The sequence below is a fragment of the Schistocerca serialis genome, chromosome 3 (genome assembly GCF_023864345.2).
Source record: "Schistocerca serialis cubense isolate TAMUIC-IGC-003099 chromosome 3, iqSchSeri2.2, whole genome shotgun sequence".
NCBI lineage: Eukaryota > Metazoa > Arthropoda > Insecta > Orthoptera > Acrididae > Schistocerca > Schistocerca serialis.
In genome coordinates, this window is record NC_064640.1 from 135,947,147 (window position 1) to 135,975,088 (window position 27,942).

Genomic DNA, 27,942 nt, shown 5'->3' on the forward strand with positions numbered 1-27,942 from the left:
ACACATCAACACACAATACATGCTGACTTATGACACAACAGCGACACCACGTCTTTTTAGACAAGTCCTGGTTATTAACACATCAGCATGATAGATATATCAGTGGTTGGAAGCTCTGAGGAGAGAAACATTGTCTTCATACAGGCACAGGACAGGACAGTACGAAGTGGCACTGAGTATATAACACCATCTCCTACACTGTGAACAGCTGGTAATTTGGATAGAAGGCATCACATTTATCAAGTGTCAGGGCTACTAGCTCTGCCCTAATTTCAGTGTCTGCATGTCATCATGTTCAAATAAGGTAACGCAAGACTAAAAGTTGTCCATGCTGTCCTGACCTACCATAATACAGTAGGTGCTCAACTGTTGCCATGGCACACTTTTTCTCTACATCTCTCATTCATTTTAAACATCTGATCACATTTGTCATGATACTAGCATGCCATCATTCGCTATACACTGAAATTTATGAACTTATCTGTACACCAAGTTCAGTTTGACTCTATAGCCGAGTTAAGAGCCAGTGACATTTGTGTGTTAAATTTAACACCCTCTTTACCATTAAATTATCTTCAGGTTTAATCATGTATTCTTCCTACTATACTGTAAATGGGCAATAAGCAACATTTTGTTACCTAGCATCCTTCCTGGTGTTGCAGTTTTAACTACAAACAGTGTAGTAAGCACACTATCCACCTATACCCCTGTATCAGTGGGGAGTGAAAATTATTTAAAAAATCAAGGATAATAGGTTTTCTAAACAAAGAGAATAAGTTGAAATTTATGTGTTTCTAAATTGTGTCACGGACTACATATTTGTAAATAGAACAGTAAGCAATAACTACCAATAACATTAACAAATTTTCTTTTATTAAATAATCTGGTACAACTACGACGGCATCAGTTCCAGGCCTTTACATTCCCGTGCTATCCGAACACCGAGTGCAAACATGGCTACAGTCTTGATTAGTGACCTGTTAAAAAACAAAAGAAATTGTTACTTTACATGAAACGTCAAATTTACTTGATAGAGTTAATGACCACTACTCTTACTGACAACTAATTTACAAATCACAAAAGAGTTGGGCCAGGGCTGGTGGAATATTATAATTAAACAGAAAAGTTTAAAAGTGGCCTGCAAATTCCATTTAGAAATCACTGTTGTGTTTATCCACACAGAAAAGGGACTAGTGCAGCAGGGGATACAACCCGTCGGCTTTGGACAATGACGTCACAAGTGGCCAATCGAGAAGCGATTCTTCTTAGTGTTGTAGCTCCCTTCAGTGGCTGATAAGTGTTTTTTGGCTTTTTAAAAAAAAAAATCTCACGAGATAGAATAAACAGATCCACTTTATTAAGCAATCAGTAAAGAAACGAAACTGAAACATAACAGCAAAAGCGAAAATGGGAAACTGCTCTCTGGCGGCTTGTGACGTCCTTGTCCAAAGCCTACGGGTTGTATCCCCTGCTGCACTAGACCCCAGAAAAAGTATCATAGCAATCTTCATGTTTGCCACAGAAACAAATTATTTTTGAATACACGCACTCAAGAAATATGAAATTCAGTTACAGCAGAGTCACATAAACAATCATTAAATAAATATTCAGGATAAAACACATTATCATCATCATCATCATTATCTGTATTTTACACATATTTTCATGTGTTGTAAACAACAAGTCATGTAAGATCCAAATTTTATGCAGAATATGCTACCGGCTGATTTATTAGTGCTGTCAAGGTATGTCATTCATCAGCACTACTTATCAAACAACCGAAAAGCTTTCTATAAAATAAAAAAGCCACTCACACTTCACTAGTACCAATTAGAAACATATCAAGTGCATTGTATGAGACAAACAAGACGACAAAACTGACCATGAATACATCACACAGAATTATTGTGATCCAATACACTTCTGCATAAGCTTTGAGATTTTATTTACTTATAAAGGTTTATCAGATGTAGAGGTGTTACCACTGACATAGGAAAACCTGAAGCTGCAATATAGATCAGACTGTCATCTTAAGGATGACTCCAAGTGAAGGTGGGTATGAGAGCATTACCCTATTTTAAGCCATATACACTTGAGCATGGCAGACTCCAAAAGAAAGCTACCAACAAAGGCAGCAGACTTTTTTTCCTTACTGGACCACAAAGACAATAGACACGGCCAAACACGTTGGTCAACAACTGTAAGCTTGCTGAATTACAGCACACTACTAACTCATCAACCAAAACAATTTTTATGCTTTTAGCAAGATTCTTGAAAGATCCATTAAGGACAATACATCCGCATTGCAGCCTGATGCAAGTGGTTTGTATTTTGCATTACTATACAGGAAATTGCCATTTTATTAAAACTGTGTGACCACTTCATATTTCTTAATTACTGCACACCACTTCTAAAAAAAAAAAAAAAAAATTGAAACGCAAATACAGAAGTCATGCCAGGGCAGTTTAACAAATTTCAGCTCCTCCAATATAGTTTACATTCTGAACTGGGGCTAAATTCTTTATTCCAGCTCAAAACAATGCTTGCTCCCTTAAAATATGAACTGAGACAGTACCTACATAGTATCACACATCAAATAAAAAGAATTTTGACTGTGGAGACATCCCAGATGTTCAATTGCCATAATCATATAATTACTGATACTGGGATGAGAAAGTAATTGTTATTTACGTTTTCACATGTAGCTATGTAACATCACACCAATAAAGTTTTAATACGCAATTCACATCCCAACAACAATTCAAGTCACTCAATCTGTACACATTTCAGCGTTACTCAGATATAAAACAAGAAGATCTACATCTCTAAAAAATTGTTCTTTGGAGACACGATTGAGACCCTGGCAGCCAACCAGTGTTATTCCAGGGTGACCCACATTCAAGCCAGGTTCTTCACAGCCGCAAGAAATAAGAAAATTACTTCCTATGTAAACAGGTACATCCATAGCCTGTTGCTACAATAGCCCCACATCAAAAACCCTATATAACGAAATGAACGCTAAGTCCCGCTATAAATTTTTTATAACACACTCTGCGTCTAAATACATCTTACAATAGAATTATCAACAAGATACGTTTACAATTATCGTAATGGCATACAGCATGAAAATTTTAAACTAATTCAATATGTGAAAACATTATCAATGTGTTTCATGTGGAGGCAGTACCAGGAAATTTATACTGCCATTCATTTACATTTAACCAATACATTCAGCATAAAATAGATTTATTGTCATTTAATATCATTTGGGCCATACATTAAGTTTCCTTCTAGGGCATTTAGACTGCTCTGGTCGTGAGATTAACTATTTCGTGGGTTGGTAGATTGAGGGTTGAAGGGCAAAGATAGTCATTTGAAATAACCCAAGTAACTCTATGACATGTAAACTTCATTTGTTTCAGTGATGTGATGCAGCGCACAATAAAATTCACCATATGATACACTTACCATCTAAATGGATTATAATATAAACTTTTGATAAATTTCACTACAGGTCCTTGAGGTTTCCGTGAATCCGCCATTTCCTAATTTCTTTTGTTTTCACCTCAACATCAGTAACTCTGTGCTGTATGTACTTCGAAAGTCTCTGCGGAATAATAACAGCATATTACAAAACGGGCATTAGACAAATCATTGGTACGATTTGTCCACTACAATACCACGTAACTTACCCAACAACTACACAACACACGACCTCAACTTATTGAACTGACCACCCAACTAGTAATTTGTTCAAATGGAAGATGTTCCACACCTTCGTAGAGACACAAATTTGCATTTCGATATACAATGAAAGTTGCACGCGAAACACCCCGATAGACGCCCGATACTGTTTCGATATGCCACATTTGCATTTCCTATGGGCACATTTTCGAACATAGTATTGAAGCAAATAATATGGTCGTCAGCATAAAGCGGTAGATTTTAGTTCACAGACCATGGTTGACACACAGAGGCTAGACAGAACAACGCTGAGAAAGGAAGTGGAATTCTTGTAGAAATCATTTGACACCATCAAATAAAAAATTAAAAGGTTAAATACTAATGATGCAGGATAATTTTTAAATAATTTTTGGATGAAAAAAGTAATTGTGGAAATCGTTTGTCACGCTATATATACACAAACATTTGACTTCAGTTCAAGAGTAAGGCCGATTCACGTTGGCCGTCACGTCTCGCGACGTCACGTCACCTTCAACTCAGGGTGTATTGCTGTATTCACACTGTCCATTACGTTACACCACCTCGATTCGCTTAGCCCAGTACTGAACTGTGAAAGTGAGGTTATGAGTTACTATCAGTGATACAAAAAGTGGGAATGTGGTATCGGAATTGAGGAACTTCCTGTGTAACGTTAGTAAATGTCTTCCCTGAAAACTAACTAGAACAAAGAGTTTATAACTCCACTTTTGATGGAAATATTTTAGATATAATGGTAAGAAACAGACCTGATATCGTTGAGGAACTGCGTACTGAAACTGGTATCAGTGACCATGATATGGTAATAGCAACAATGAATACCAAAACAGGAAGACATCCAAAACAAGCAGAAAGATTTGTACATTCAGCAGCCTAGACAGAGAAACAATAGTACCATACCTCAACGAAGAACTTGAAACTTTTCGCTCAGGACAGGGGCATGTAGAAGAACTAGGGCTCAAGTTTAAAGGGATAGGCGATGATGCATTCGATAGATAAGTACCTAGCACGACAGTTCGCAATGAGAGAGACCCTTCACGGTATATGGTCACAGTAGAGAAACTTCTAAGGAAATAGATACTGCTGCGTAATATGTAAAACGAAGAATAGGGCTATAGACAGAGATACTGAATGAAACACGTTTGGTCAAGAAAGCAATGTGTAAAATTTCAGTGACTGCTGTAAAAGAATATTATCGAATGATCTTTAAGCAAAAACAGAAATGTTTAACTCTGTTTCCAAACGTTCCTCTGCAAAGGAAAACCCAAGTGTGCTGCCCAAACTTAATCCTCGTACTACTAAGAAGATGAGTGAAATAGATACTAGAGTCAGCGGCGCTGAGATACAGTTGAAATCGTTAAAACAAAACAAAGTTCCAAGGCCCAATGGAATCACTATTAGATTCTATACCCAATTCGCAGGTTAGTTACCCCCTCTGTTAACTATAATGCATTGTAGATCGCTCAAACAAAAAACTGCGTGTAGCAATTGCAAGAAAGCACAGGTCACACCTGCCTACAATATGGGTAGTAGAAGTGATTCACAAAACTGCCGTCCAATGTCCTTGACATACATTTGTTGCAGAACTTTATTACATATTCTGAGAAAAAACATAATGAAATATCTCGAACAGAAAGATGTAGACAAACAGATCAAAAACAATATTTTTAAGTCAATAAATAGAGCCCATTTACCTTGTCAGTTATGATTTTTCACCTATATAACTAACAATGACATAAACAACTGTACTTCTATCATTCATTAGAGCTGATTTTTCACTTAAAATGTTTTACGATGAAAATTACTCCATCAACTTATGTTCTTCTTGATATACAGTGTTGGTATGAGCTCTGTTCTGTCACTGTAAAACCTAAATAATTTTGCGCTACGCTTGTGGAAGAACAATCATTGAAAAATTATCCTATACACTTTTGTCAGTGGGCGTGAAAAACATAAGCTTGTGTTATTACTTCTAAACCGTCAGCACTAGTAAGCAATTCAAAGTGCAAAATTTTAAACGTAACCAAGGAAGACAGAGATGTAAAGCATGTGGCGGAAAGGCCAGATATATAACAGGCCGCCTAGAAGCACTCAGTTGCTGTGGTAACCATGACGTCACCGCTAGTAACAGAAGAGGGGATATAAGTGTCGTAATCACGTTGCTACGTGCTTCAGCAGCCTAGGATGCCAATAGCTGTGGTGGTCTCTCTAGGTTTCTCTTATGTTAGTTGCCACATATGCAGTAGTAGTCCCATGTAGAGTGAATGTCGATGAAGCACACCCTTGTACAGTTAGTGATATAACGCTTGCTAGTGAAGACGTCATCACCACCTTACAGGAGCTGTATTTTTCAAGGAAGTGTGAAAGTGGACGACATAAAATTTTGAAGAAAGGACGTCCAACACTGACATTACACCTTCTTCAGAAAGATAATTTCAAAACACTTGCATTCCAAAGTTCATGGTATTAGCAGCACAAGTGCTAATAGTCCTACAAAAAGAAAATTATTCTGCTGACCATGTTTGCTCTTAAGCACAAGAAAATCGACGATCTGAAAAATCTGTTTAGAGCATGCTTCTTCTAAAGATCATCTAAGTAGTTTTATTTCATACAAGGTACTATCAAAACATTTATAATTTTATTTATTCTATGTCAACACATACACAAAGATTACAAAACCACTACACATCAAAATTTAAGCCCAGCTCTCCAGCATAAAATAACACAAATGAAAACAGCTATATATGGATATCAAGGTCTTTCATGTAATTTATAACATCACTCGCTGCTATGAGGAAATCTTTGAAAGGACCATTGTAGGCATCTGCCGGACATGTCGATACAACATGAGCAACTGTCCGTCATTCCACACCACAGTCACATGATGGTGATGAAGATTTGCACCCCTAAGGGAAGAGTGTCTGCACATCGTCCATGGCCAGTTCGGATGCAGTCCAAGGTAGTCCAGACTGCCCGAGGCTGGTCGAATCAGGCGGTTTCTTCAGGATGCATGGCAGCTTCACACACTGTGGGGAACAGTTTTGTTGCCAGCAGCGTTTCCATTCGTCGATGGTATTGAATTCAGTTCCATGAGAGTCCTGGCTATGAGGAGAGTGTGATTTCTCAATTTTAGTATTTTCCACTCACCAGGGAAGATATCATCCATTATTGGAAGGTCGGTGTTATTAGCAATCTTCTGGCATTCAAGCAGTAGTGCACTCTTCCGTCTGATATCAGGAGGTAGAATATCGGTAGCAAATATGTGGGAGTAGATCGTATTGAGCCACTAACAATGCTCTTCTTAAGTTGTACACCTACTTTTTTACATGTGGACTATAAGCTGGTTAGCCACACAGTACTCTGCTGCTGAGTATACCAAACTGAGTGCTGATATCTGGAGAGTGTCTGCTGATAATACCCAATGAGAGCCACACAGCGTATGGAGAATATTTTTTCTGGTTTTGAGCTTTGCAGATTTTTTGCATCAAGGGCTCCGCTGCTTCGAAAATCCGCGACGTTTCGATCAGTGCCATTCTCATCATGTTCTGGCAAAGATGAAGTATTATGATAAAGTTTGTCTGCTTCAAAATAGGCATCGAGGGCTTTATGTGCCAATCTGTTAGACAGATGAAAACATGAAACCTGTGTTTTATTTCAGTTTCGTTGTAACATCCGTGTACAGAAATAGTGGCATAAAATGTCTAGATCAGAATTTAGGATTTGTTTCAAAAGTTTTGTGCTGGGTAGCTATTGCCCAGTCGCCTGTATTGCAAAACTTTCTGGATTGTGTTGGAGGGATATCAGATTATCGAAATTAAACAAGAGAGGAGCAAGGACAGATTTCTTTGATAAGCCATTGTTCAATACTTTTGGGCAGCTAGTGCATTTTTCTGCAGTTACAATAAATTTACTTCCAGTTAACATGTTGTCAATTAGTTCTGTCGTCCGTTCGCATAGGACAAGCTGCAATTATTTATAAAGCAGTCCATGTGTCCAAACTGTGTCATATGCTGCACTTAGAGCGACTAAAGCAACTGATGTTTTATGCTTCATTTGGTGTCCTGCTTCAATAACTGTTGTCAAAGGTTAGATGGGCGATAGTTCTTAGGCTGGTCTGATGTCTTGCTGGGCTTGATTACTGCTATAATCTTTGAATGCTTCATTTTTTGTGGGATTGAATCAAATATTATAATGTCAGAGAAGAAATCCGCCAGCATCTTTTTGTGTAGTTTCCGCTATGTAGAAAAAATTCTTGGTGGATTCCATCACTTTCTGACGCCATTCCAGGTTTTAGAGTTCTGAGAGCAGCAGAAATTTCGGCTATTGAGAAAGTTCTTCAGAAGTCAGATTGTTCATTAGTGTTCTATTTGAGCAATGTAAGTTTGTGTCTGATATATCTTGTATGAGTTTTATCCCTTGGTGCTCTTGATGCAGACAGTAAATGTGATGCAATTCTATTAGCTGATATATGAGTGTTGTTCCTTACTTTAATTTCATTTCCATCCAGCTTAGGAGTAATGACTATGCTTTTCTACTTGATGTTTGAAAACTGAGTGACTCAGCAGTCTACATCCATCTAAGACATCTGGCTGTATTGAGGTTATGAAGTATGTTATCCACTATTTCCGCGTGCCCATTTCTTAGAAATTCATCATATTGTTTCTCAGTAGCTTTATCCCAACCTTGAATATATTGTCTCCAGTAGTCTCTAGGGATTGGTTTCTTTGCTTCACGTATCATAGCTCCAACTAGCCTTCCATAGTTTTTTTTGTTTTTGGCGAAATCAAGACATTTGTCCAGGTTTTTAGCAAATACATCGCTGTTTGCTATTCTGAAGTTCCATCTACATCGTGGAAATGATGAAATGAGTGAGATATTTGACCCTATTTCAATTAAGATTGAATGGTGTTGGCTGTGTGGGAAGTCCTGTAATATGAACCGCAAACTTTGAAGAGGTAATTTATTTTCATTAGTTCTCACAAAGCATAGATTGGGATTATACTCCTGTCTCCAACATGCTGATATCAATGTCCTTTATCCTTTGTATCAAACACCAAATATAAGGTTCTGTCTTCCACTCAATTTACAACAGCTTCTAAACAAGTGTTTAGTACTTCAGAGATACAGAACATCACCGATGAAGTGAAAGCTGACAGAGACATTATGAAAATTCTAATTGACATCACAGCTCTTTTGTGCAAGCAGGAGCTAGCTTTCGAAGGTCATGATGAGACCAAGGATTCCCTGAATTTCAGAAATTTCAAAGCCATTTGAAACATGTGCAAAAAAGAAACGAAAATCTGAAAGCATATTGGAAGAAATTCGGCCATTTTTGGGACTTTCGAGAATTAAATGGAACAAACTAAGTGTATAAATGAGGAGATTTGTGAATATATGCATTCAAGTTTGGATAGAACCTTGTTTTATGCCTGCCTTGAGGATGAAGCAACAGATGTTTCAGACAAGGCACAGTGCTCTATTGTTATGAGACTAGTGGACTTCAATGGTGACATTCAAGAACATTTTCTTGGATTTAGTGATATAAGCGAAGCTACAACTACTGCTGCTAGAATCACTGTGCTGAATGGTTTGTTTTGGAATTATGAGATCAAGAATAAATTAGAGGATCCAACCTTTGTTGGTGCTTCCATTCTCGCACGAAGTAAATGTCCTGTTAGTTAATGTCCATGAAATTGGTCCCAACTTTCTTTTTACTCACTGTTTTGCACATTGTGTAAATTTAGTCTTGCAACAGAGACGTTTGTCTCTAAAACCAGTAAAAACTTTTTTCTTCATGCTTCAGTGTATTCCTGCTCTCTTCCACCAGTCTTCCAAATGCACAGAAATTGTTGGCAAACGCATTCCTTCGAACTGTAATGCCAGAATAATAACTGCCATTCACAAAAACTGTCTGGAGCTAACTGACGTTTTAAATGAAGTAATTGAGAGTTTAAACTCAAGTGCAACGACTACCACACATGACTGTGATTTGAAAAAGAGCCTTCTAGACTTTGGCTTTGTTTTTCTTCTCTCTGTTGGTCAAAACATATTGTTAAAGACTTTTCAACATTCTTCAGAAAAAGACAATGCCGCATAGTTTTGCAACAATGCTGTCTCAAAATGGATAGCATACATGAAAAACTTAAGAAATGAAAATAAGTTGATTGACTTTTCAAATTCCATGAAACGCTGTACTAATTCACAAGCTGAAGCTTCCATGAAAATGGCTGAAATGATAGGTGAGTGCATTGACAATCCATTGATGTCAAATGACAAACAGGTGGGCTTCGAGGTATTGGATAACTGTGTAATATAACTGGAAACAAGATTTTCACACTGTGATAAATTAATCCTTCCTAAATTAGGCAATACTACTCAGTTTGCCAATTATTGTCAGTATTCGTTATTACCAACATATGGTGCATCCGTCAGTCACTCGTAGTAGGATGCAGAATTGGAGACTGTATTTTGTTCCCAGAATAAAGAAACATGTAACTCTGTAAGGATGTTAGTAGCAGAGGAAAACGAGTTCTGGCACACTTTGTTTGTGTGGGTTGCATACATTCAGGGCAAGTATACATTCAGGGGTAAATTATCCTCCTCCTGTTAACCTGTTATTCTGCTAAGTGGTTTATGACATGCTGCGATTGATTTATGGTCCTTTGGGGATAATCTGCCCTTTTGAGAGACCTCCCACCACTCCACTTCCCCCTCTGGGATAAGTTACTCTTTTTTGTCACTATCTTCCCAGTTCAGTTCTGAGCCAGTTTTCCACCACCCAGAAATTCCCCAACCCCCTCCCCTCCCCCACTTCTTCTTACCTCTCCCTCATCTGGAAATTGGTGGGAAAAAGACTCAATCTGTTCTAAGATGTTGGTGAGGAAGGATCTCATAACGTGAAATTCAAATCAGTGTCAACTGACAATAATTTATTGTTCAATTCAATTTGTATATTCTTTCTTCAATTAGATTGTGGGAGACAAGACTCCTCCAATCTCCTTCCCCACTTAGGTAGAACTCATGTCTTCACCCCTGCCTCCAATTCCCATGATGTAATAACTGCAAGCAAAAAGGAATGGCATGAAGTGCGAAATATTATATTAGATTAGATTCAGTTTTCTTTCCATAGACCCAAAAATGAGATGATTCTCACTGATGTGTAACAAGTCAGAGAGTATGACATAGAAACATAAAACATCTGTATAAAATACTGATTAACCTAATCATTTGTCGGAAGATTCTCAAAATAGGTGAATCCATTACAGTAAACTGAAACTACTAATATTTTCAGAATTAAGACACTGTCAGAATGAAACATTTATCAGACACAAAATACCTAATCCTCACTGTTGGGATCAAGTGCTGTCAAAACTGAAATCTAACAGACATTTTTACTTAAGCTGGTCTAACAATCCCTGTTAAGATATTCATCTATAGGGTAGAAGGACTTGCCTGTTAAAAATACTTTCATACACTGTTGAAACTGTGTTTTATCTGAAACTTCGTTTTTAATGGTTGCTGGCAATTAATAGAAGATAAGTGTTCCTGAATATTGGACCGCTTTATGAACCACGGTAAGTTATTGTAGGACTTTATGTAGATTGTCCTTATTCCTCCTACTCATGATATGTATAGAGCTATTGGCTGGAAATAGAGATATATTACTTGCAACAAATTTCATTAAGGAATAAATATATCGAGATGCAGTGGTCTGAATACAAAGATCCTTGAACAGGTTTCTACCTTTGGTCTTGAATTGACATGACAAATGAGTCCTATTACATGCTTTTGCACTCTAAAAACTTTTGCTCCGTTTGACGAGTTACCCCATAATATCCACATCTACTTCTACATGGATACTCTGCAAATCACATTTAAGTGCCTGGCAGAGGGTTCATCACAATTTTCTATTATTCCAAACTCATATAGTGCGGAAAGAACGAACACTTATATCTTTTTGTATGATCTCTGATTTCCCTTATTTTATCATGGTGATCGTTTCTCCCTATCTAGGTCGGTGTCAACAAAATATTTTCACATTCAGAGGAGAAAGTTGGTGATTGGAATTTCATGGGAAGATCCTCTCGCAACGAAAAACGCCTTTCTTTTAATGATGTTCCGCCCAAATCCTGTATCATTTCAGTGAGAGTCTCTTCCACACTTTGCAATAATACAACACATGCTGCACTTCTTTGAACTTCTTCGATGTACTCTGTCAATCCTATCTGGTACACATCCCATACTGCGCAGCAGTATTCTAAAAGAAGATGGACAAGCTTAGTGTAGGCAGTCTCCTTAGTAGATGTGTTACACTTTCTAAGTGTCCTGCCGATAAAATGCAGTCTTTGGTTAGCTTTCCCCAAAACATTTTCTGTGTGTTCCTTCCAATATAAGTTGTTCAAATTGTAATTCCTAGGTATTTAGTTGTATTTATGGTCTTTATATTTGACTGATTTATCGCGTAATCGAAGTTTAACGGATTCCTTTTTGCACTCACGTGGAAGTCCTCACATTTTTTGTTAGGGGCAACTGTCACTTTTCGCACGATTCAGATATCTTTTCTAAATCGTTTTGAATTTCTTTTAATCTTCTTATGACTATTAATCTATAAACGACAGCGTCATCTGCAAACAACCTAAGACAGCTGCTCAGATTGTCTCTCAAATCGTTTATATAGATAAGGAACAGCAAAGGTCCTATAAAACTACCTTGGGGAACACCAGAAATCATTTCAGTTTTACTCATTGACTTTCCGTCAATTACTACAAACTGACAGAAAATCATAAATCCAGTCACATAACTCAGATGATATTCCATAAGCACAGAATTTCACTACAAGCCGCTTGTATGGTACAGTGTCAAAAGCCTTCCACAAATCCAATTATATGTAACCAATCAGAAATCACATACCACTCAAAACCGAGCTAATAGTTAACTCACAGGCCTGGTGCTTCAAACACACACAGATCATAGTTCAATATTTGCTACCACAAGTGACAGAAAATGCTTCACTGCTCTAATTATACATCGACATTGTCGTGAAAAATGCCACCACATGTAAACAACGAATCAAAATGCAACATACACATGAGCATCACATATACATTTTGCAAATCAAATAATTTAATTTCTGCCACAAACAGAGCATAGCACTAAATACTGCCTAGGTCTTGTGTGCACAGACATTTGAGAACAGAAGCACCACACTCCTCCACAGCCTGTTTGTAACCCACACAGCGCCAGGCGAAAAAGCTGAGTGTCTTCTTCTGTCATTGCTCAACTGACAAACTAGTTCGTTCGCTAGCCACCCAGAGGACACCAAGAGTGCTGTCTCCCAGTCAGCTGGCAGCTGCAGGGCAGTGGCTACCTTTGATCTTACAGTCCAGTGACCCTGGATGGGAAGTCGGTGTCCTTTGATATTCGAAATCCTGGGAAACAACCTATGATCTTTCTCAAGTTGTTACTTCCTGTTGTAACACCTGAACCACAAACCTGTAGACCAAGATGTCTTCCTCACCCCTCTCCCACTTCCCCACCCTTACACCACTTGTGAACTGGTAGGAAAAAGACTCAGTCAGTGCTGAGCTGCTGGAGAGGAAGGATGTAAAATATTTATTTACTTTATTTATTTTTGAGGGTATTATCCTACTGGATTGTCCTACAGCTACCTGTGCACTCAGCCACCCCCTGCTCGCAGTTCCCGCTGGCCCCCCCCCCCATCCCCCACCCCCAGTTTTTTTCTGATCACATGTGTGTGTGAGTATTTCCACTTTTATGTTTGCCCTAGTCTACGACATCACTCGAAATTAGTGACAAACTGCCCTACAGCCACCCCCACTTTTCCCAACGTGCAGCTATGACTGTTCTCGGACAGGTATGTGCTTGCAGGGCAACAGCTCACAACACAGGTGGTCCACTGCCGACTTGTTATTGATGTTAAAGATCTATGGGAGACTCAGGAAACTCCTGCTGGTACTTCTGCTGCTTTGACCAGAGGGCTCACCTTTGTGTATGGGACTAAAGCACAGGCGTTTATGACAGTGGATTGTACAGCCCTTCCTGCCTATTTCACAATCGACTGTGACAAGGGAGTGTATTGCCATGTCATACAAATATCGAGAGTGACACACATGATTCTGAAGCACCTAAGTCATACAAAAAATGTCGTGTATAATTAATGTTTTGAATAAGAGGCAGTTCATACTGACAGCTAAACTGTTGAATATGTAATTCTTACAAAGGTGACTCACAGAGGAAAATAAACCAAGGCAGTGTTTGGTGTTACATTACGGACAGCTTCATGTAGTTATGACTTTAATTTATAGAAATGAAATATTTCTTACACATACTTCATTTTATAGCAATTCCTGTAGCTTAGTTCTTACGATAATTTTTGAACAATGTGTATTTCAGTAACAATGAGTGCCTTGTTTATTCCCCATAGTCGTCAGAATAAAGCTAAGTGTCATTTTAATGACAAAAACAAACATTTTCCTTACACCAGATATACCTGATGTAAGAAAAATTAATGGTTTCGGTTAACAATAGTAAATTCAAAACTAGATGACAGAGTCACAAACACAAAACCAGGCCCCAAACTGTTAACCAAAAACTAACTACACTCCTGGAAATTGAAATAAAAACACCGTGAATTCATTGTCCCAGGAAGGGGAAACTTTATTGACACATTCCTGGGGTCAGATACATCACATGATCACACTGACAGAACCACAGGCACATAGACACAGGCAACAGAGCATGCACAATGTCGGCACTAGTACAGTGTATATCCACCTTTCGCAGCAATGCAGGCTGCTATTCTCCCATGGAGACGATCGCAGAGATGCTGAATGTAGTCCTGTGGAACGGCTTGCCATGCCATTTCCACCTGGCGCCTCAGTTGGACCAGCGTTCGTACTGGACGTGCAGACAGCGTGAGACGACGCTTCATCCAGTCCCAAACATGCTCAATGGGGGACAGATCCGGAGATCTTGCTGGCCAGGGTAGTTGACTTACACCTTCTAGAGCACGTTGGGGGCACGGGATACATGCGGACGTGCATTGTCCTGTTGGAACAGCAAGTTCCCTTGCCGGTCTAGGAATGGTAGGACGATGGGTTCGATGACGGTTTGGATGTACCGTGCACTATTCAGTGTCCCCTCGACGATCACCAGTGGTGTACGGCCAGTGTAGGAGATCCCTCCCCACACCATGATGCCGGGTGTTGGCCCTGTGTGCCTCGGTCGTATGCAGTCCTGATTGTGGCGCTCACCTGCACGGCGCCAAACACGCATACGACCATCATTGGCACCAAGGCAGAAGCGACTCTCATCGCTGAAGACGACACGTCTCCATTCGTCCCTCCATTCACGCCTGTCGCGACACCACTGGAGGCGGGCTGCACGATGTTGGGGCGTGAGCGGAAGACGGCCTAACGGTGTGCGGGACCGTAGCTCAGCTTCATGGAGACGGTTGCGAATGGTCCTCGCCGATACCCCAGGAGCAACGGTGTCCCTAATTTGCTGGGAAGTGGCGGTGCGGTCCCCTACGGCACTGCGTAGGATCCTACGGTCTTGGCGTGCATCCGTGCGTCGCTGCGGTCCGGTCCCAGGTCGACGGGCACGTGCACCTTCCGCCGACCACTGGCGACAACATCGATGTACTGTGGAGACCTCACGCCCCACGTGTTGAGCAATCCGGCGGTACGTCCACCCGGCCTCCCGCATGCCCACTATACGCCCTCGCTCAAAGTCCGTCAACTGCACATACGGTTCACGTCCACGCTGTCGCGGCATGCTACCAGTGTTAAAGACTGCGATGGAGCTCCGTATGCCACGGCAAACTGGCTGACACTGACGGCGGCGGTGCACAAATGCTGCGCAGCTAGCGCCATTCGACGGCCAACACCGCGGTTCCTGGTGTGTCCGATGTCCCGTGCATGTGATCATTGCTTGTACAGCCCTCTCGCAGTGTCCGGAGCAAGTATGGTGGGTCTGACACACCGGTGTCAATGTGTTCTTTTTTCCATTTCCAGGAGTGTATATTGGAAATTGGTACAAATGCTACAGCTAATGTTGAAAACCTTGCTGCATCTTACATAATTAGTACAACACAGAATGTACGTAATTTATATGATGATGTTATAAATGCAGCAGAAAGATATGGTATTGGCCATGGTCTCAAATGTTATCTCCATACTACTTCATGTTTGCACTTTATGTGAAGAGTGATTGTATGATAGAGTGTGGAAGTTGTAAGAAGTAGTAATTTTTAGTTGTGGAAAGAAGAGTCTTTTGGAGACTTTTGTGTGACATATCTTGAGATCCAGTTGTCTATGAAATGATGATTACAGAATATCCAATGAAGAAACTGTTTTACTTTTAACATGAACACAGATATATTATATTTCTGTACATGGGCAAATCTGGAAACCTAAGTCATGCCCTGAAAAGAAGACCACAAGATTAGCTTCAAGACAATCAGCTAAGTAAAAAGTTATATATTAGTAAATTGAACATACCATTCAGTGACACTTGCTTTAGAATAATGAAGAAGTTCCGTTCAGAGAACAAGTCATCATACACTCCTGGAAATTGAAATAAGAACACCGTGAATTCATTGTCCCAGGAAGGGGAAACTTTATTGACACATTCCTGGGGTCAGATACATCACATGATCACACTGACAGAACCACAGGCACATAGACACAGGCAACAGAGCATGCACAATGTCGGCACTAGTACAGTGTATATCCACCTTTCGCAGCAATGCAGGCTGCTATTCTCCCATGGAGACGATCGTAGAGATGCTGGATGTAGTCCTGTGGAACGGCTTGCCATGCCATTTCCACCTGGCGCCTCAGTTGGACCAGCGTTCGTGCTGGACGTGCAGACCGCGTGAGACGACGCTTCATCCAGTCCCAAACATGCTCAATGGGGGACACATCCGGAGATCTTGCTGGCCAGGGTAGTTGACTTACACCTTCTAGAGCACGTTGGGTGGCACGGGATACATGCGGACGTGCATTGTCCTGTTGGAACAGCAAGTTCCCTTGCCGGTCTAGGAATGGTAGAACGATGGGTTCGATGACGGTTTGGATGTACCGTGTACTATTCAGTGTCCCCTCGACGATCACCAGTGGTGTACGGCCAGTGTAGGAGATCGCTCCCCACACCATGATGCCGGGTGTTGGCCCTGTGTGCCTCGGTCGTATGCAGTCCTGATTGTGGCGCTCACCTGCACGGCGCCAAACACGCATACGACCATCATTGGCACCAAGGCAGAAGCGACTCTCATCGCTGAAGACGACACGTCTCCATTCGTCCCTCCATTCACGCCTGTCGCGACACCACTGGAGGCGGGCTGCACGATGTTGGGGCGTGAGCGGAAGACGGCCTAACGGTGTGCGGGACCGTAGCGCAGCTTCATGGAGACGGTTGCGAATAGTCCTCGCCGATACCCCAGGAGCAACAGTGTCCCTAATTTGCTGGGAAGCGGCGGTGCGGTCCCCTACGGCACTGCGTAGGATCCTACGGTCTTGGCGTGCATCCGTGCGTCGCTGCGGTCTGGTCCCAGGTCGACGGGCACGTGCACCTTCCGCCGACCACTGGCGACAACATCGATGTACTGTGGAGACCTCACGCCCCACGTGTTGAGCAATTCGGCGGTACGTCCACCCGGCCTCCCGCATGCCCACTATACGCCCTCGCTCAAAGTCCGTCAACTGCACATACGGTTCACGTCCACGCTGTCGCGGCATGCTACCAGTGTTAAAGACTGCGATGGAGCTCCGTATGCCACGGCAAACTGGCTGACACTGACGGCGGCGGTGCACAAATGCTGCGCAGCTAGCGCCATTCGACGGCCAACACCGCGGTTGCTGGTGTGTCCGCTGTGCCGTGCGTGTGATCATTGCTTGTACAGCCCTCTCGCAGTGTCCGGAGCAAGTATGGTGGGTCTGACACACCGGTGTCAATGTGTTCTTTTTTCCATTTCCAGGAGTGTATATACATTATTGAAGTATCATGTGTGACATGTGGATGGTTCACTCTGGGCTTTAGTATTGTAAGAGTAATTATTAATCACTGTTGTATTTTTCAGATAATCTAAAAGAGGTTTAAGATGGATGTGAAATTCGATGGAGTAGAAATCAATTATGAACTGTGAACAATAGAACATGATGACAAAGAGGATATGTTGAGATGCATATCAATGAAACCTAAGTATTTCATTCCAGTTTTTCCCTTCTTTCATTATCCCATCACACCAGGAAACAGTATCAGAAATTTTGTTGGTTCTTGACCTCTTCTTTCATATAAAACTATTTTTGTAGACTTCTATCAATGTAAAAACTAAGCCATGGAAAATTCAGTAGACTCAGAAAACAAGCTATCATTAGGGTAGTTTGTGTTGAACATAACAATGTTACTACTTGAAAATTACAGACTAATTTCTGACACAAACCATCAATTTTTTTAAAATGATAAGATTGTGAGTGAAATGGCTAAAAGGTATAATTAGTTAAAAGTATCTAGGAAAACAATGTGCTTAAAGAGAGAATACAATTTCTGAACGTTATGAGAGGTCAAAAAGTGATTTGAAAATTCAAATTTTTGAAAGCTTAAATGGTGTAAAAAATGATGTAGATTAACAAATTTCCAGGAAATGTAATAATGTAAAGATTAATTCAGGAAATCGACTTTTGGTATGTGAAGTTGAACTAAGTAACCAAATAACAGCGTTTAAAGACGAACCTAAATATCAGTTAACAACAGTAAATTCAAAACTAGATGACAGAGTCACAAACACAAAACCAGGCCCCAAACTGTGAACCAAAAACTAACTGTATTGGAAACTGGCACAAATGTTGCAGCTAACATTGAAAACCTTGCTGTATCTTAGGTAATTAGTACAACAGAGAATGTACACAATTTATATGATGATGTTATAAATGCAGCAGATGATGCTGGGGCAGAAACCAACGTTCTTCCCGCCTTGATAGATGATTTTGTACCTGTGGAAAGTAAAATCAAAGAATTTGAGTTGTTAGTAGCAGATGTATTTTCAATATTAGATGCAGAAATCTATGTAAAACCAAAAGTTTCAAGCAACAGATCTGTTTGGAAGAAATATTAGAATTTTAAGAATGACTGACTGGTAGGTGAAGCGCCTAATTGTATTTAGCAGACAATTTATAGTCTAATGGAAAGAACTTAATGCTGATACAATAAATTAGATTGTTTCATTTGAAATTTTTCACACTGGCGCAGAAATAGCTAATCAAAATTTTGCAGTAGCGCTAACAGAAAAGGTTACTAACGTATGTGAATGTAGAGTTATGTTTGTCCTTATTAAAAAATTGCGCAGATTTGGTTACTGTTAGATCAATTGAAACACTGTCTGGAAAATGTAATGCTGAAATTGTGTTTCGGTTTGCCATTGGAATTGAAAAGACGCCACTGGATATGCTAATTGAAAGGGTGAGAATGATATAATCCAAAGCCACAAAATGTAAATTTTTCAGGAGAGCTTTTTAAAACTTTGAATAAATCTATAAATCATATTTCAGCTTTCCTGGGTATCTGACAAAGTAGTTTATTTCTCCATTGGGTTAATATACATATGTGCATGGTTATATTGTGAACAAAGTTAAATATTATTAATAAAGAAATATTTCATCCCTGGATGACATAACATTGGGCTTTGGCCTGTCTCATACTAAATGAAGATAAGGTGTACAACAATTTGACCATCAGCATATAATATAACTTACAACGACAGTGACTAGAATATTTCAAACAATGTAGCCAATATCTAACACCTCTGTGTCATTTCATCATTTCGTCCTTTGTTCCACTCAGACTCTTTAAGTATCCCTTCGAAACATCTGAAATATATATGGAGTTAATGACATAACATCTATGAGTTTTTTGTCGCAAATTGGAATACATTTGAAGTATTTCCTTGATAGCTGGAATGGATTAAGCTCCCGATGTGCTGGTCTTTTTCTAGTGATATTTACAGTTCTGAATTCTTCAAAATTAGCGTACTGATACTTCACGATTAGATGTGATGACATTCCTTCATCAAATCGAAAAGCTGTCGCTTCAGAAAATCGGAACTGAGATCCATCATCATGTTTGTCCTTCTTTGCAACATTTATCTGCAAAGGGTCAGATCTATAAAGTCTGCTTGCTTCATTTCAATGACTGAAAACGGCTTCTTCTTGCACGATTCTTTAACGACTGTGATCCGATCATCAGAGGTGTACACAGTGGAGTTTCTGTTCTTAACATCGTTCTCAGTTCGACCGAAATCTCGGTCCAACTTGTGGAAACTAATGTTCAACAGCCTTAAATTTTAATGAGCACACTAGTGATCTATCTAGCGCAACAATTGCCCATTTTTTGCCATGGGTTCTGCAATTATTATTAATAATGTGAAGAATGTTTTCTTGAGACTTTTCTATTTCTAGGAATTTTATCAGACAGCTTCCTATCTCATCAGATCCACACTTTGCTTCATCTTCACTCCACACAAATGTATGTTCTGTTTCAGACCTACAATCATGAACACGAAACTTATACATCCACAATTTCCTTGTGTATAATGCAGACCCAGACACAAAATTATACAACCACAACTTCCTCTTATAGAATGCAGGACCAGGTGTCAGCCTTGGTGCTGGAAATGCTTGTTGTAGACCAAAGGTTATTCTAAGATGTTCCCCAAGATCTTCCCTAGCTAACTTGAAACATTGTGTAATGATGTTTTGTCCAGCAGGTGCTTTCGCATGATGTAGGTCCCTTTCAGTTTTTAATCTTCTAATCATATCTTCAGAGTTGGTAAATTGTCCATTTTTAATTGAATTTGAAATTCATCACATACATGATGTGTCTCAACAAGGCAGTTTAAAACCAATGTTAAAATAATGGTTAAAAAATGCGAAATTTCGAAACTTTTAGTTGTGGTGCTTTGCTTTCTTCACAATATTTCAAATAATGTTCTTGATGTAATGAAGTAATCGACACGTCATGGTTAAAGTACACTTTATTAGTGTTCTGCGAGTGGCTGTAATGACAGGCGTCCTTAGGTATATTGTTTATAAAGTTGCGAACTGTCTCATCTGCTTCTGGTGATATTTTCCATGATGGATTTCCTTTTTTCCTGGAGGCAAAGAAAAAGAATAAAAGCAATTTCAAATGCACAATGCCCAGGTCAGAGAAATTTAGTGAATTTATGTTCGAATATGATACAGAACACAATTGTAGTTTTCCTGGGAAGTGACATTAACTATATCTTTAAATACTTCTTCTGTCCATTGGATAATTGGAGTGTCCATCATGCAAGTGTTTTTGTAAGTTCTTAAGACGTCCTTGATTGTTCTGAAGCACGTGTACACTTAAACATGCATCTCTGCATACCACAAAATTGCAGACATTAACCTTAACCTGATAAAAAAGTAACTATTCGCCGTGAAACTGCGCTTTTCCTTTTCTCTGGGTACCTAAAAAAGTAAAATATATTGCTCAAAATAATAATACTTTATTCATAAAAAGTACATGATATAAAAATTTATTTCAGATTTTCGTTAATCATAATTACCTCCTTTGCCCTTGTTTCATCTTAATATTGCTCAGAAGGTAATTATTTTGATTATTGAAGTCACCCATATCCCAAAAAGAATGGAATATCTGCTCTACACATTTATGAATTTTGTTCCAACGCTTGTTTTATAATTACATCCAGGACCACGAATTATAACACCAACAGTGTGTCCTATTTTATCAGATATGATCAGATATGTACGCTCTGCCAGAATTTCTACGGCATTTACATTTTTTCCTTTTCAAATTGCCCATATTTCTTCTTTTTTCTACCTTCAGGTTCGTTAGCAGGTGATACTGCAAGAGACCTTTTACATTCATCAGCATCCTAAGCCAAACAAAGTATTCAAAATGAGAAAGACCAAAACCACTTTAACTATTATGATGGTAAATAAATCTTTGGTGGTTTTACAAAATCGTGCCATTTCACTGCCTCACCCTGTATATTATACAATTAGCCTTATAATATTAAAATTATTAACAATAAAGCAGTAACTAATAGGAGAAGTATAATTTGTTCATGATTTCACACATACGTATTTTAATTAGCAAGTATGTAATAGTTACAATAATGCAATAATATTTTACTCTTATACAGTCCTAAGTCTCATTATTTTAAATGTTTAAAAAGTAATTATTTTCGAAATTCCATGTCATTTTCGGATAAATATTCAGCAGAGGGACAATAACTGCTTCCACTGGACGAATAGTTCAGAACTGGCCATTTCTGCCTCGGAAGCTTCTATTTCGGTTATGCATGGAAATAACCTCTTCTTGGCAAGCGCCATTTTACTGTGGCTTTGGGTTGTATTACACACGAAAAAGACTACTTCTTCACTGTATGATAACAACAAGTGTGAACTGCTGTGTCATCTAGTGAGTGAAAGTTAAAATATTTTCGCAGTAGCTTCTTCTGTTGAATAGAAGTTGAACTAACACAGAAAAGTATTTCGAGAAAAGCATGGCTTTGGACTATATCATTCTCACCCCTTCAATTAAAAAACTTAAGAAACCACCATATAAGTTAATATGTGTCAGTTAGGAAAAACAACAGTTATGAACATAATCTTTTATTGCAGTAAATTTAAGACACATTTACTTATATTTTAAACAAACAATGAAAACTCCAGGTTGGTATATCAACAATATAAGGAAAAGGATGGATTGCTACCAACCATAAAGATGACACACTGAGTGGGGCACAGACACAAGAAAAGACTGTTTACACATTTAGGTTTAGGCCAAAGCCGTTTCCTGGCATGAGCTGCTGGAGATGGCAGTCATATGTGCATGAGGAGTGCTTCCTTGTGTGAATGAATGTGCATGTGTTCCCTTTCCTGAAGAAGGCTTGGCCAAAAGCTAAATGCGTAACAGTCATTTCATTGTACTTGTCTGATACTCAGTGTGTCATATTTATTGTGTGTAGCAATCTATCCTTTTTCGTATATTGTTACTTATATTTAGCAGTTTGCCTACAACATCGCCGAACAAGACACCACAGGATTTACGCCATTTTTCCAGGTGAATGGGCTTGAAGCGACTACGACGATGGACACTGTGTTTCCGTTACATCCTGATGACGTGGACGACGACTACGTCGGCCAGGTGTTAACCAGAGTTGAGGAAGCTCGGCAGTTATTTCGACTCCGAACACTGCAGGCTCAAGAACAAGATCGCCGAAGGTATAACGCAAGCCACCGCCCTGTTGTCTTCCAGCTTGGTGATCTCGTCTGGATCTTCACTCCTGTTCGGAAGGTTGGTTTCTCTGAGAAACTCCCCAGGCGCTACTTTGGACCTTATAAGGTTGTAAGACAGTTGTCTGATGTTAATTGTGAAGTTGAAGATTTCGACCCCGACACAAGACGACGAAAGATCAGAGATACGGTCCACGTCCTTCGAATGAAGCCCTATAAGAATCCTGCAACCCAGGGTAAATTCGAAGCTCCAGCGATAGGCAACAAGCGGAAAGATGACGAAGAGCGTGGCGGCAAAGGAAGTTCTAAGAAGATCACCCAGCTTGTAACCGCGCGACCTCTACGGTCGCAGGTTCGAATTCTGCCTCGGGCATGGATGTGTGTGATGTCCTTAGGTTAGTTAGGTTTAAGTAGTTCTACGTTCTAGAGGACTGATGACCTCAGATGTTAAGTCCCATGGTGCTCAGATCCATTTGAACCATTTAAGAAGATCGCCGCCAGGGCGAACATCTGTCATAGGAAGTCGGGGCATGCAGGACCGATGACTCGTTCCCGGACTAGGAGGATGTAACACTGAGACCCTGTTCTCTTAATCCTAGGATGTATATACAGGGCCTCTGTTTGATTTCAAACTGCTTTCCAGTACTCTTTCACTAATACTGTGACATTCCTCCTATGAAGTCTGAACGAGATACCTTTTAAGTTTTTTGTGTAATTCAATACATTTGCCCATACACCGTGAATGCATAAGCAGGGCTTCAGAAGCCCTCACACATTTATAAATGTTCTTTAGCCTATATTGTCTTCAACATTTGATTGGGAGCAGTTATTAACTCAACAATAACTGTAGTGGTATTTCCAGCAACAGGAGTGCCAACAGCAGCAGTAGCTGTAGTAGTAATAGTATAACTAAAAAATAATACACACTACTTTCACATATTGGCAATGTCGGTGTATTATTGATCTTTTTGCTATCAAATGTTTTATTATTGCATAGTATTGTTATCCTCTGCCGCTCTTCTCAGCTTCATTGTTACTGTAGTTTGTTTGTTGCTGCAAGGCCCATATTGTTACGAGTATGACGCGTTTAGTGCTGCACAAGCTGCTGTTCGAGAGACACGCCTTTTGCTATGGCTTCGACACGCAAAGCAAGAGAGTCAGTACGTGCAAATGCAGCTAATTTTGAAAGTGTTGTGGCTCAGTGGTTTGAAGAAGATGACTCTTGTGAGGATGGAACTATTTTTGAAGATGCGAGTATTGAAGAATCAGCCAATGAACCTGCAGATGTGAATACTGAGGCAGATGACAGTCCTTCCGATAACATTACTTCATCAGAGTCTGAAAATGAAGAACCACCACAAAAAGGTATAGAAGACCACACATACATTAGTCGGAATGGAACGATTTGGAAATTAGATCCTCCTGCAACTTTTTGTATGCCTATCCATAATATCGTGAAGAAGGCACCTTGTCCAGCCCGTGGTTTGAAAACCTGTAAAACTAAGGATGCCTGGAACTATCTCATTTCCAAGAAAATACTAGAGGAAATCATCAACTGCACAAATATTGAAGGCAGAAGATTGGCTGCTTTATGTGGAAAAACGTTTCGCTTGCTGAAATGGAGGGTTTTCTTGGTCTTTTACTGCATTCTGATGTTGAGAAGAGTTGGGATGTCCCTATTAGAGAATTATTGTAGGATGAAAAGGCAAATCCTACATATAAGGCCACCATGTCAGTAAACAGATTCGAGGATATAAGGAGAATGATTAGATTTGATGACAGGCGTACCCATGAAGCTCGATCAGCAGATGACAAACTTGCAGGTGTTTGCTATGTATGGGAACTACTTCTTGACAAGTGTAGAAATAGAATCATTCCCAATGATTCGCTCACAGTTGACAAACAGCTAGTCCCATTCCGTGGAAGATGCAGCTTCACCCAGTATTTGCCCTCTAAACCAACCAAGTATGGCATAAAAATATTTTGGTTATGTGACGCTAAATCTGCATATGCTTTAGACATAATTGTTTACACGGGAAGGAAGCCCCATGAGCCTATTCAGAAAAGTCTTGGATTAAATGTGGTGAAAGATCTTGCTAAAAGCATTGAAGGATCATCAAAAAATATTACTGTTGACAACTTCTTTAATAGTGTGCAGCTGGCAGAAGAGAAGCTTCAGAGGCAAATTACAGCGGTGGGAACAATCAAACAAAATAAACCAGACATTCCTAATGAGATGAATCCATCTGCCTCAAGAGCGATTCATTCCTCTTTGTTTGCATTTAGAGGTGACATCACAATGGTGAGTTATGTTCCCAAAAACAAAAGTCTGTAGTTCTCATTAGCACAATGCATCACGACAGGAACATTGATGAAACTCATGCAAATAAGAAACCAGATATAATAAAGTTTTATAACTCTACGAAGGGTGGAGTAGATCAAATGGACCAGAAAATTCGTTATTACACTTGCAAGAGACAAACAAAAAGATGGCCATTTGCATTATGGATGAATGTGATGGACGTCGCAGCAATGAACAGTGAAATTTTATTTCCCACCCAACATCTGACATACCATAGTGGAAGAAGTGATAAAAGGTGTTTGTTCCTAAGAGATTTAGCAGAGGAAATGGTAAGACCACTAATGGAACTTCGTATTCAGATCCCTAATCTTTCAAAGAAAATCGTTGATGCCATGCAAAGATGTGGTGTTCAAAAAGATGTCATATTGCCGAACCAACTACCTGTTTCAGGAAAAAGAAGATGAAGCAATTATTGTCCATATAATAAACACAGGAAAAGTGCTATGACGTGCATTAAGTGTAAAACCAACATTTGTAAGGAACATAATGGCATTCTTTGTGCTACTTGTTTGTCACATGTTGAAAACTAAGAAAAATGCAATTTTATGTGAACAATGAATAATAACTTTTTGTCAAAATATTGCCTATATACATAATATTGTGAATAATGAGTATGTTTTAACTGAAGAAATTGGTTGTAATAAATGTTATAAAATGTAAACTGCAACTTATAAGAGAATTAATAAAATTATTTATATACGAGGGCGGTTCAGAAAGTAGCCTCCGATTGGTCACAGTGCGGGTTGTGGGGGGAGCAGCGACGCCATCTGTGCGTTCACGCACTCAACAGGTCAGTCGGCATCAAGCCGTGGTCGAGTGAACGTCGTACCTGCGCTAGTTTAGTTTTTGTGGCAGTTTGAAATGTGTGCTGCAATAGAAAACCCCGCCAAATGTGAAGTGCGTGCTGTCATAAGATTTTTTACAGCCAAAGGATATTCTGCAGCAGCTATTCATCGTGAGCTTTGTGCCGTGTACGGACCAAGAGTTATGAGTGAAGGAGTTGTCCGTGAATGGGTACGTTTATTTAAAAATGGACGAGAAAACGTTCATGATGAAGAGAGGAGTGGTAGACCATCATTGGTGACTGACGAACTCGTTCAGACAGTTGATGCAAAAGTTCGTGAAAATCGACGTTTCTCAATGTCGGAGTTGTCTACTGGTTTTCCATAGATTTCTAAGACTCTCTTGTACGAGATAGTGACAGCAAGATTGGGTTACCGTAAGTTCTGTGCACGATGGGTGCCCAAAATTCTTACCGACCACCACAAAACTCAAAGAATGGCCTCTGCATTAGACTTTCTGTCACGTTATGAGGACGAAGGAGAACCATTGTTAAACAGAATCGTGACCGGTGACGAAACCTGCATTAAGTACGTGAACCCTGAGACAAAAGAACAATCAAAGATGTGGGCACATTCAAATTCGCCTACCAAACCAAGAAAAGCCTCGCAAGATTTTTCTGCCAGAAAACTGATGGCAACGGTGTTTTGGGATGCCAAAGGGGTGTTGTTGGTTGAATTCATGGAACGTGGTACGACCATTAATCAAGACGTGTACTGTGAAACAATAAAAAAGTTACGACAGGCTATACAGAACAAACGCCGTGGTATGCTGGCTTCCGGTATCGTTTTTTTGCACGATAACGCCCGTCCTCACTCTGCTCGCAGAACAACAGCCCTTCTTGAGTCCTTCAAGTGGGACGTTATCAACCATCCACCTTACAGCCCAGACCTGGCGCCAAGTGATTATCACCTCTTCATACATTTGAAGAAATGGCTCGGGTCACAGCGGTTTGATGACGACGAAGAGCTCAAAGATGCGGTCACAGGCTGGCTCCAGGCACAAGCGGGTGATTTTTATGCAGAAGGAATTTCAAAGCTTGTGAAGAGATACGATAAGTGCCTCAATCGCTATGGAGACTATGTAGAAAAATAGTGCAAAGATGTAGTTGTAAGATGTATATATTAAAATATTTTTATTTAACTTGGTGTATTTTTTTAAATCAACCGGAGGTTACTTTCTGAACGGCCCTCGTATGTTGTATGTAAATGGATGTAACTAATAAAAATTCACTCTTACAGGTTTTTTTTTAAATTAATAAAATGTTTATCAGGCCCACCAGATCCTGTTACAGTATCTTAGCAATCTTTCAATATGACAATAAATTTGACAGAAATAAATTTAACTCCAAAGAATGATTATATGAATAAAGGAAAATTTTAAATTAGGGCAGGGCCTTGGAGGCCCTGCATATGCATTCATGTGTGTTTTCGGCACCATGCATCCTAGGGTTAAGGAGGGACCAATGTCACAGAAGAAGCTGAGTAGCACCGTCACTGTGGTTTAGTGGTTATGATACTAGACTGTTGCATGGAGGTTCGTAAGTTCTAAACTCACCTGAACTGTAAAACTTTAATTTCTGTATTCGGTTCGAGGACATTCTAGAAGTATCCACAAATATCAAGTATCATTGTACTGGAATGTTCTGTAACTGTATATATACCATAAGTGTTCCGGCCAGAGGCAGTTCGCTCCATGCTCTTGTATGTGCAAGTGCTG

The 27,942-nt window shown here is 39.7% G+C and overlaps 1 long non-coding RNA gene across 1 annotated transcript; it reads right to left on the bottom strand.

The window, feature by feature from the left end:
- Positions 1 to 851: 851 nt before the first annotated feature.
- Positions 852 to 3,845, bottom strand: LOC126469839 (uncharacterized). The gene is made up of 3 exons (XR_007586082.1): positions 3,693 to 3,845; positions 3,469 to 3,607; positions 852 to 977 (listed from the first exon to the last, which is right to left on the bottom strand). It is a non-coding gene; the product is annotated as an uncharacterized LOC126469839 (long non-coding RNA).
- Between the last annotated feature and the right edge of the window lie 24,097 nt (positions 3,846 to 27,942).